This window comes from Camelus ferus, chromosome 1 (assembly GCF_009834535.1).
Source record: "Camelus ferus isolate YT-003-E chromosome 1, BCGSAC_Cfer_1.0, whole genome shotgun sequence".
NCBI lineage: Eukaryota > Metazoa > Chordata > Mammalia > Artiodactyla > Camelidae > Camelus > Camelus ferus.
This window is the reverse complement of record NC_045696.1, coordinates 69,199,595-69,209,371: the sequence shown is the minus strand read 5'-3', so window position 1 is coordinate 69,209,371 and position 9,777 is coordinate 69,199,595. Positions and strand designations below refer to the sequence as shown.

Below are 9,777 nucleotides of genomic sequence, written 5' to 3'. Positions count from 1 at the left end.
TAAGCAGCCTCTCTGTACGTGAACTTTGGAGGCCCTGGAGAACCACTAAAGCCCAGGGTCCAGCCTCTGCTGGTGGGGTGGGGTTGAGGGGGTGCAGCTTGTGCTGGTGGAGGTGCAGGCTTGTTCCCTCGTACCCTCCCCACTGACCCTGGGCTCAGACTCCTTATCAGCACAGTACCCTATGGGTTTTTTCAATCTATGGGGGTAGGGGATGGAGGTGGGTATACAGGGAGACAGCTTGGTTCATCCCTGGTCCCGTGTTTGTGAAGATGGTTCTGGTTCATGGAATGACCATTCCTAACGGCTGCTAGCTCCAGTACTGAGCTGTTTCCTCCATTCCTGGAGCGTGGCCTCCATCATCTTCTCCCTCCTCCTTTGCACACCTTCTTCTTTGGAAATCTTCTCATGTGCCTCTCCTACCTACACCACAGAGCTGCGGATCTAGACCCTGCCATTGCCTTTTGCAGCACAAAGAGCTGGGGGAGCAGAAGAGCCGCAGCAAAGCAGCCCCTGTGTCATCAGGGACACCAGGTGCATTGTGGCTGCTGCAGACTCAGCACAGGTGCTCTGAAGGATGACTTTTCCCTGGTTTGCGGATTTATTCGAGTGGAAAGTGTTAGAATGGATTGAAATTTAAATCACACTTATTTAAATGTTTAGCAAATTACCTTTAAGCAATTGAAGTAGTTGCAAAAATCAAGGTTGGACAGCCACCCTGCTTATGGCTCAGGGTAACCTGACTGGGGTGGGATGTAGCAGGCAGAGCAGGTGGCCTGTCACAGTGGAACTCACACAGCATTTCATGTTAGACTGAGGAAACATTAATCATTCATATCAAAGGAAGGGCATTGCTGGTGGAATTAGAGCAGAAGCCCCGCCCTCATCCACTCCACTGTGTGCCCTCCTGCCCTGCCTCCAGGTCCTCTGGTCAATAACTTTTCCCTGGACTTATCTTTGAGCTCTTGGACAGAGGCATAGGAATAACAAACTGAATGTTGACTTACATTATATTACATCAGAAAGTAAATCAACCTTGAACTGTTAGTTTCCGATTTTTCACAAAGAGATAATGCTGCCACCCGTCCCTCTCTGTCCAACCTGGTCTCTGTTGCTTTACACTTTCCTGCATAACTGTTTCCTATTCCTTTTTTTTTTTTCCTTGAGGGGTAATCAGTTTACAATGCTGTGTTAATTTCTGGTGTACAGCACAGTGATTCCGTTATACATATATGCATCTTCCTTTTCATATTCTTTTTCATTATAGGCTATTACAAGATATTGAATATAGTTCTCTGTGCTATACAGTAGGACGTTTGTTTATCTTCCTGTTCCTTCTTAAACACAATGCTTCCAAATTTCTTTTGGTTAAATGTTACATTCTCTGTTCACTTCTCAAGATATGCTGTATATTAGCTATTTGCAGTGAGTGGAATTGACTTTCTAACAGCAATCAAATGACATGGGGACAATGAGAGCATACCTCTCTTCTGCAGAGTGCACTGCCTGCCCCTGGGCACCACTGACCCTTGTCCTGGGCACCACTGCCTGCCCTGGACACTGCTGTCTGCTCCCAGGAACTGCTGGTCCTTGTCCTGGGCACCACTCCAACTGATGGACATTGTCCTCTCCTGCCCCAGCTGAGGCCACAGAGCACCCAGGGCCATGTGGAATTCTGTGCAGACCGTGGGAGAAGGTCTCTTTGCTCTTCTGTGCTATAGACTGTAAACACGCATCAAAACAGAAATGCTTGAACTTCCTGAAGTCCTCTGGGGACAGCCCCTTTTCAGTTCTTTCTCTTAACAGATCTCAGAGAATGAGTTCAAAGCAGGGCCAGGCCAGGAGACAAATCTGAGTGACAGACAGGAGGCTTCAGTACCAGGCAGGCCTGTCGATCCTGGCTCTATTTCAAGGAGGTGGGTTCTGCCCCAGAAGGCTCCCCACTCCTCCTGCAGGTGGTGCCCTGTCTCACCAATCCCCAGACACACAGCAACACAGCCTAGGAGGAGGCTGAGGCTCTGGGACTACACAAAACCTACTAGCTATCTATGTAACTCTGTCTCATTTAACTGAGGAACGGGAGCTCCAACTTTTAGAAGCCATGGTGCATTTACATAGGAAAAGAAAAATCAAGGCATGTGGATCAAGTGGCAGAGTGTAATATTTATGAAAATCAAATGAAAATACAACAAAAACTAGAAATAGAACTTTAAATGCATATTTTAGGGTAATGAGGTTGGGGATAGAGACTGTGAGATGCTTAAAAGAAAAATGCCTTTTTCCTTTTATGCTGTCTCTCCTCGGCATGGCCAGGGTATGACTATAGCTAAATTTAGAAGTGCCAACGTGCTTTCTGGACCACTCCAGGCTTCTGTTTGGGGAAACCCACCACTAAGGACTGAAATGAGGACCACTGCAGTATGGAGTAGCAGGCAGAGGACAGGATGTGGACCCTGGTCAGGATTCTGCTTCCACCATGTGCCTGCTGTGCAAATCCCCACACAGAACTGTGTTCTAAAAGGACCGAGAGAGAGAGCAAGTTAGAAGATAGGGCTTCCTGATTGAATTTTTTCTTGGTCTGTGTTTGATCTACCATTTGACACGTTGAAGTATTTTTCATTTTTATTTCAATAAGCATACTTTCCAACGAAAATTTTCTATTTGATTCTTTGTTATATCTGCCTCTCCTGCCTCCCTGCCTTGGTTCATGGTTTCTATGAATAATACGGCTAAATTTAATGTATTCATTGAACAAGCATCTTGCAGAATGGAACCTGGAGGAAAGGACCAAGAAAAGCCTTGAGTAAAGGCTGCCCTGTGAAGGGCCCACGGAGCACCACGCTGTCCCAGCAGAGCTCAGGAACGGGGGCCCCACATTCGCAAGGGTTTCTTACCATTCCCCAAACACAGTCTAGACTGCTCTACCTCTCAACTTCGCCAGCATATTTCTTCCAACCAGACAGCCATACTCTCATTTCTACCTGTCCAAATCCTGCTCATTCTCCATGGTCGAATTCAAAATGCATCCTCATTCATGACAGCTTCTTTCCTCTCTCCTGCCCACCTCAGAGGGGAATTATTCTCCCCCTTCTCCCCTGAATGCCTGCAGGCTTGGTTCCTCTTAGTAACAGGACCAGCTACATGATTTCATGGCTTGATGCAAAATGAAAACATAAGGGCCTTTGTTCAAAAATTATTAAGAGTTTCAAGACAGCCACAGCAGAGCATTACCCCCAGCACAGAGCACATTGGAGTGCGAGGCCTGTACCACTGCCTGAAACAGACGCCTGGTCAGTGGCAGGTGCTCACCTGGAGGTGCTCCAGGACCACCGAGCAAAGGCAATTATTTAAATGCCCATGCAAATCCCCTCCCAGGGAAACTCCTGAGTTGCACTCCAGCACCTCCCTGCCTGGCTCACCACCTCCCAGCACTTAGCTGCCAGTCGACTACTCTGACCTGTGCCTACAGCTCCTCATCCCCGCGTCCGGCCTTGTGGATTTCCTCGGGTTGGCCACTAGCACAGGGAACAGGGCAGGATCCATAGGTGCTTTTCCACAATATCACTATCGCCCTCTCTCCTTCTGTTCCCTCCTGTTGCTAGAAGTGACTGACACACGGCTCTCTCTTTGCCAGCATGTTGGCGCAAAAAATGCAGTCACACTCTTCCAGAAATAGTGTTCTATTTCTTCTCTCTAAGTGGTAATATTCTTACCCGATGCTAGGAATATTAAGTGTATAATCTCATGCAATGCTCTCCACAATGCTTTGAAGTATGCACTGCTATTGTTAAGCCTTTCGCAGATGAGTAAACCAACTCAGAGGGGTTAAGTCAGTTGTCAAAGGTGATAAAGTTAAGGAGCCCTCACTCTTAGTCACTGGGCTCCGTTGTGTCTGCACGGGCTAACTGAAGGCACAGACCGTATCTTAGCCACATGGTATTCCCCACGGTACCTTTTCTGCTTTCAGTACTACTGTGTTACTGGGGTTATTAAGAGCTCCCATTTATCAGGAGCATGCCAGGCCCTATGCTGAGTGTTTGCAATCTTATCTCATTAAATCTTCCTCACATCTTTACTAGCCTAGTTTTGTTGCTAGATGAAGAAACGAAGGCTTAGCGTAATCGAATCTCTAGTTAGGTCACACAGCTAATAAAGTTTTGAAGAAACGCTACCAGCTGAGAGGCTTGCCGGATTCAAGACAAGTGGAGACGTGGTCTCTCTTACAGGTCATCCACTAGCCTCACACACTTCCCCCTCAGCAACGAGAAGTCTAATCAAGACAACCTCTGGAGAAGAATGGCCTGTTAGTTTGCTGGTTATTCACTGTTAATCCTTTTGAGAGTCCAGATAAGTCTCTGGAAACTGGGAGAAACCTCCTGTCCTACAAGTGGCAAGTGGCCCACCGTGTCCCCTCCTAGTAGTCGCTGAGCTGTCCTTCGCCCACTCACACGTGTGCGTACCCATGTCCACGCTGCTCACCTGCACTGTTCGGCTCCCAATCCCAAGATGATTCATTTTATTTTTTAACCATTGGTGCGTTTTGTCTATTCAATAAATGATAAAGTGGTCTCAAAACTAAGTCACCTGAGAAGCCGAAGGAACAGAGAGGCTGGTGGCCCGAGAAGGGTGGCAGACTCGAACACGGATGTCTCTAAATGCCTAGGGCCCAACACATGGACCAGGGAATCAATTTCATCTGTGTGGGTCCTGAAAGGAGACTCTGCATCCGTTGGCAAGGTAACAAGGTGGGCAGGTGTTGGCGTGAAATGAAGGAAACTAGTAACTTTCGAGTTACTAGAGTGATTCATAATAAACGGGCTGCCACAGGGGTGGAGAGATACCTGTATCTGAATGTCCTCAGGCAGACTCCAGACACTGGAAGGGGCTCTGAGTTGAGTGGGAGTCTGGCCAGGAGCCCCTCAGTGATCACGTACAGAGCTCAGTCTGTGCTGGACAGGAGGCAGGTGCTGGGGATATAAGATTGAAAATGACATAAACACTGCTGTCCTCTGAGAACCGTCTCAGCTCAGGATTGTGTTCCCCTGTATTTAACGCAGGCTGAGGGCAGGAACACAGCTTACACTTCTCTCGTGTGTGCACAATAACTAGCTTAGTGCTGTGGAGACAGACCCAAGAGTGAGCATCTGAAGACAGGAGGGACACCTTCCATCTGTGTATCCTTAGCACCGAGCACAATGGACATGTCCAAGAAATAGTTTTGATGTTAACGGATGTACATCCAGAGACTACTCAATACAAGTCAATAAATGGATCCAAAGAACCTACAATATTAACTCACTATCAAAAGGACCCATTCCAAACTCCAGGAAATGTCCAAATTTACTAAGGGGCAGTGAGCTGCTTGATTCCAAAGGTCTCAGTATAACCAGACGACCCTTGGACAGTAAGGCCACAGCTCCTCTGAACCTCTCCGTGTCCAAAGGCCCCAGACGGCACACCAAGGGGCTCATTAGAAGACAATGGTTTCACCACTCACCTTCTTGTCTGAAGAGTGCCACTCACTCTGAAGATATCAAAAGGTGATGACAGAAACCAGCAGGAGAGATGGATGTGATTCTCTGCACTGAAAAACATTTAACCAGAAATGATGTAATCATTTACCTTTTATTTACTTCCTAAACCTGAGGTAGAGATAATTTCAACACCAGCTGAGTCATCCCCAAAACCAACAGGTAAAAGTCTTTCCTGCAAAATTGATTTTTTAGATATTTTCCACTGACTGAAATTAGATGGGTAAACTAGCTTTTTAAATTCTTTTAATTGTTAACCTAACATACATTTTCTTATTTCTTTTGCTTTTCTTCAAATACAGCAGATAGCTATATTTCCTGTTATTAAGAAAAATGATTTATTCACTTACAGGCAGTGCCCAGGCGCCAACCCTCCTCGGCTTTTGGGGGACCTTATATTCTTTTGGCTTGAGGTTAATAGAGAAAAAGTAATTGGGCTAAATCCAGGCTCCACTACTGTGTGATTTGGGCAAGTTGCAGAACCTCTCTGAGTCTTCATTTCTTCCTCTGTAAGGAAGGGAAGATGAGAAGAGCACAGCCCTCCTGGAGCTATGAGGATTGAAGCACAATGCCTCTTACAGAATGAGGAATCGATAGCATTTGCTCTGATGATGACATTTTCTGGAGGAGAAGCTGTTCCAGCCTCCTAAAATCCAAATCTCCCCATCCTTTCTTTTATGCTAAAATGGTTCTCTCTTTTGTGAGACAGACTGAGTGGGTGTCAAGGCCACACTAAGCAGCATGTAGGAGGAAGTCTTCTTCCAAACAAAAGAGAATGAAATGTTTCCCATAGTTTCCTGTGTGATAATGAAAGCCTCCTGCAAGAATCACCGTGTTCTGGAGGCTGATTCACACAGATGTTCAACAGCCAAATGGTAAAAAAAGAAAAAAAAAATTTCCTTGAAAGAGTAGAAAGATTTAATGAAGTACAAACTCTTTTTTCTATTCTGGTCTTGATCATGCCCCTTCCCCAGGGCTGGGACTAGGATCCAGCAAAGGAGAGGACTAAGGCACCCATTTTAAGGAGGTGGGACCCTGAGAATATGCACCTCCTTAAATTTTACCCCTGCACCCTCTCCCCTGCCCCTCCCTACTCCAGGCCCTGCTGTCCCCCATTTATTCCCTCATGTGCATTCCTTTTCAGGGTTTGGATTTTCAGAGCCAGGTCACAGTTATAAACGCAGGATTGGTGGTCAGCTTACCAAGCCCCTTCTCCACCCAAGAAAGGAAGTGATCACCTTTGATCACTGTGGTCTAATACTTTTTGCCATGTTCGGCTCAGAGCAATGCCTCCCAACTTTGGTGCGTTGGCACTGAGTACAAAGGGCTCTACCATATGACTTCCAGGGCAACTGGTGCTCAGTTACCTTTGTAAGAGTTCTGATGGGTCCTTGGAGAAGGGCAATTTGCATTCCGTGGACCGATGTTTGACACTGGAGATATAAATGCCGATCTCTCTCCACAGAATATACGCTGTGATCATTTCATATACCCTATAGTTCTTTTCTGATCAGATGTTGCTGGACCAAGTGATTCAAGGGCAGCTCCTTTGGGGCAGATGGTGCCTTCTCCTCACTCTGTGTCCAGGCACCTGGAGTTCAATACATACCCACAGGAATGAAGATACACCAGGCTTATCAGGAATTAATGCTTAGCTTCTTAGGGCCTAGGCCCTTTAAGTACGAGAAAGGGCAGAGCCAGGGATCTGGCCCAAAGATTTAAACACCAACCACTGCCACTTCCTCTCTGCAAAAACCAATTGTTCCTCTGGCTTGTGCTGACGTGCACCTGTTCATGTCCTGTTTTGCGAGAGGCTGGGTTTCTAGCTCTCACCTGAGCTCTCGCTGCCTGACTCAGTGCTTCCCCACTTCTAGCTCTGTCCGTCCGTTCCGAGACCCATGTCCTTCGGCAGGACCCCGACAGAACCAACCCCCAGCAACTTTGACCCTACGCTTGCCGCAATGCTTCTTGTCCTGGCTCCTGACTGGCAACTATTAAAGCTGAATTCTGCCTTGGAAGTTTGAATGCACTGCTGCCCCAGTGGAGAGCCCTACTGACAAGTGCAGGGGACCTGGTCGCATCCTCAGCTGCCATCTTGGAACTCCGCCATGGGCCGCATGGGGCTCCACACAGCAAGCTCTGCCCAGCACCCTGCTGCCACCTCCTGGAGGTTGGTGATCCTCTCAGATCTTTGGGACTGCTCTTCCCAACAGGCTCTAATAAGCCCCTGTTATCCTCAATATGCTAACAGGCATTGCTTTAATGCAGTGATGTGGCTTTCAAAGAAAAATGCACAGGTAAGTCATTAAAATAATGAGACGGATGACCAGAAAGTGGAGTAAATGCTTATCTCCTCTTGCTCTGCCAAGAAGCTGGAGCCAGGTGGATGAAACTGAGCCACGATCTCTCATGGGTACATGCATTCAGAGTGTGAAAATCTTTCAAAGTTTGCAAGTGCTGTCATCGGGCATGCTTGAACACCTATAGCCTCCCTTTGGCATCCTTTGCTACAGCTTTCTTGGAAAACATATCAAAAGGTCATCTGGTTTTTTCTTGACTGTCAGTAAGTAAATGGCAACCTTTCTTTCTCCAACTGAAAAAAATTTAAATAAGAGACCATTTTATTCATCTTGACAGCAATGCTATTTTAGTTTGAGAATTAGACACATAGAATAGTTGATTAAAGTCAAAGATATTCATAAAATACAATAAAAAAGAGTTCCGACGGTTTCCCCATGTCTAAACTCCCAGAAAACTCAGCATGGAAACAGTAGCAGAGGAAAAGAGAAAACAGCTGGTCTGTCAACACACACCAGTTAAATGGAAGGGAAGAAACTGGCGTAGCCTTTCTGATAAGCAATTGGGCCAGAGAAATTAAGAGTTTCATTGTAATTGACTGTACTTCAATAAATAAATAAATAAAATTAATTTTAAAAAAGAGTTTCAAAAATGTCCACATCGTATGAATAAAAAATTTCACTAACAAGACTCTATCCCGAAAAAATAACTAGAAAGCCAACGATTCCTGAATAAAAACCTTCATTGCAACTTTGTCTATTAGAGTGTTCAACTGAGAACAAAATAAATGTCCAAAAGAAGAGAATGGTTAAATAAACTATGATACACACAACAGATCATACGTAGTCATTATAAGCATGTTTTTTCAAGTCTATTTAATGACATGGGAAAGTATTCAATTTACAATGTTAAATGAAAAAAGAATACAACGTTGGCCATGAGTATGATTGTACTATACTAAAACTGTATTAAAATATTAAGTCTTTGTGTAGAAAAAAACATGGAAATGCACCAAAACATTAACACTGTTTATCTCTGGGTAATGAGACTGTGGATGTTTTGTTTCCCCATTTATATGTGGTAGGATGACAGGTGAGATGTTAATTGCTCTTTACTACATGCTTTGTTTCTCCAGCATCAGCAAAACAGGACAATACCTGGTGCTTTAGAAACTGCCACCCGTCAAAGATCCAAGAACAAAAGAAATGCTCCAAGTATAAGACAGAAATGATCAGAAAGGATGGTCAGACAGACCTTTTTTTCCCCCTCTCCCGACCCTCGGGTTGAGATGGCAATAGAACCACCCCTAGAACAGCGTGGGGATCCCACAGCAGAGGAGCCCGGAGCTGCACGTTGTGGGTGGGGAAGGGGAAGGGGCACACGGGTAGCACAAGGAGACGTCAAATCCCAGGGAGAAGCCCCCGGAGTAGCAGGGCGGCTCTAGAGCAATGGAGGGGCCTTGACGGCAGCATCTAAGCAGGTGAGCCTGAAGGCAGCTTCAGGAAGCCCCCGCAGCCTGGGCGGGCACAGCAGCCGCATTTCCCCAAGCTTAACGAGGGTAGCGCTGAGCTGAGAAAAAGCCTGTGGTCCAGACAGGGTCCCACAGCTGAGTAAGGGAACCCTGATAGCAGGATGCAGGACGACTGTCTTGCTATGGGTTAGATGGGGGCAAGCCGGACCTGCCAGGTGGATGTGTCTGGGGACCACATGAGAAAGGCTACCTGGCAGAAGATCTAAGGCAAAGCTGGACACCCCTCTCTGACCTTGGCTAAGGTCAAGTATTAGCATAAGTCTCCTCCTTTCCACTTCAGGCTTTCTTCTTACCCCAGTGGGGAGAAGAAGCATAAGGGCAAACCTAACTTGGACTGCGTTTCAACCCAAGCATGTGGGAAATCAGCTACTTGGGAGTGATTAGATCATATTTTCACAAAAGAGGGATCAGAGTCAGAAA

At 46.2% G+C, this 9,777-nt stretch overlaps 1 long non-coding RNA gene across 1 annotated transcript; it reads right to left on the bottom strand.

Annotated features, from left to right (window-relative positions):
* Positions 1–1,650: 1,650 nt before the first annotated feature.
* Positions 1,651–7,159, bottom strand: LOC116664417. Its single transcript, XR_004320960.1, has 4 exons — positions 6,896–7,159; positions 5,495–5,581; positions 4,839–4,964; positions 1,651–2,511 (listed from the first exon to the last, which is right to left on the bottom strand). It is a non-coding gene; the product is annotated as an uncharacterized LOC116664417 (long non-coding RNA).
* Positions 7,160–9,777: the final 2,618 nt, after the last annotated feature.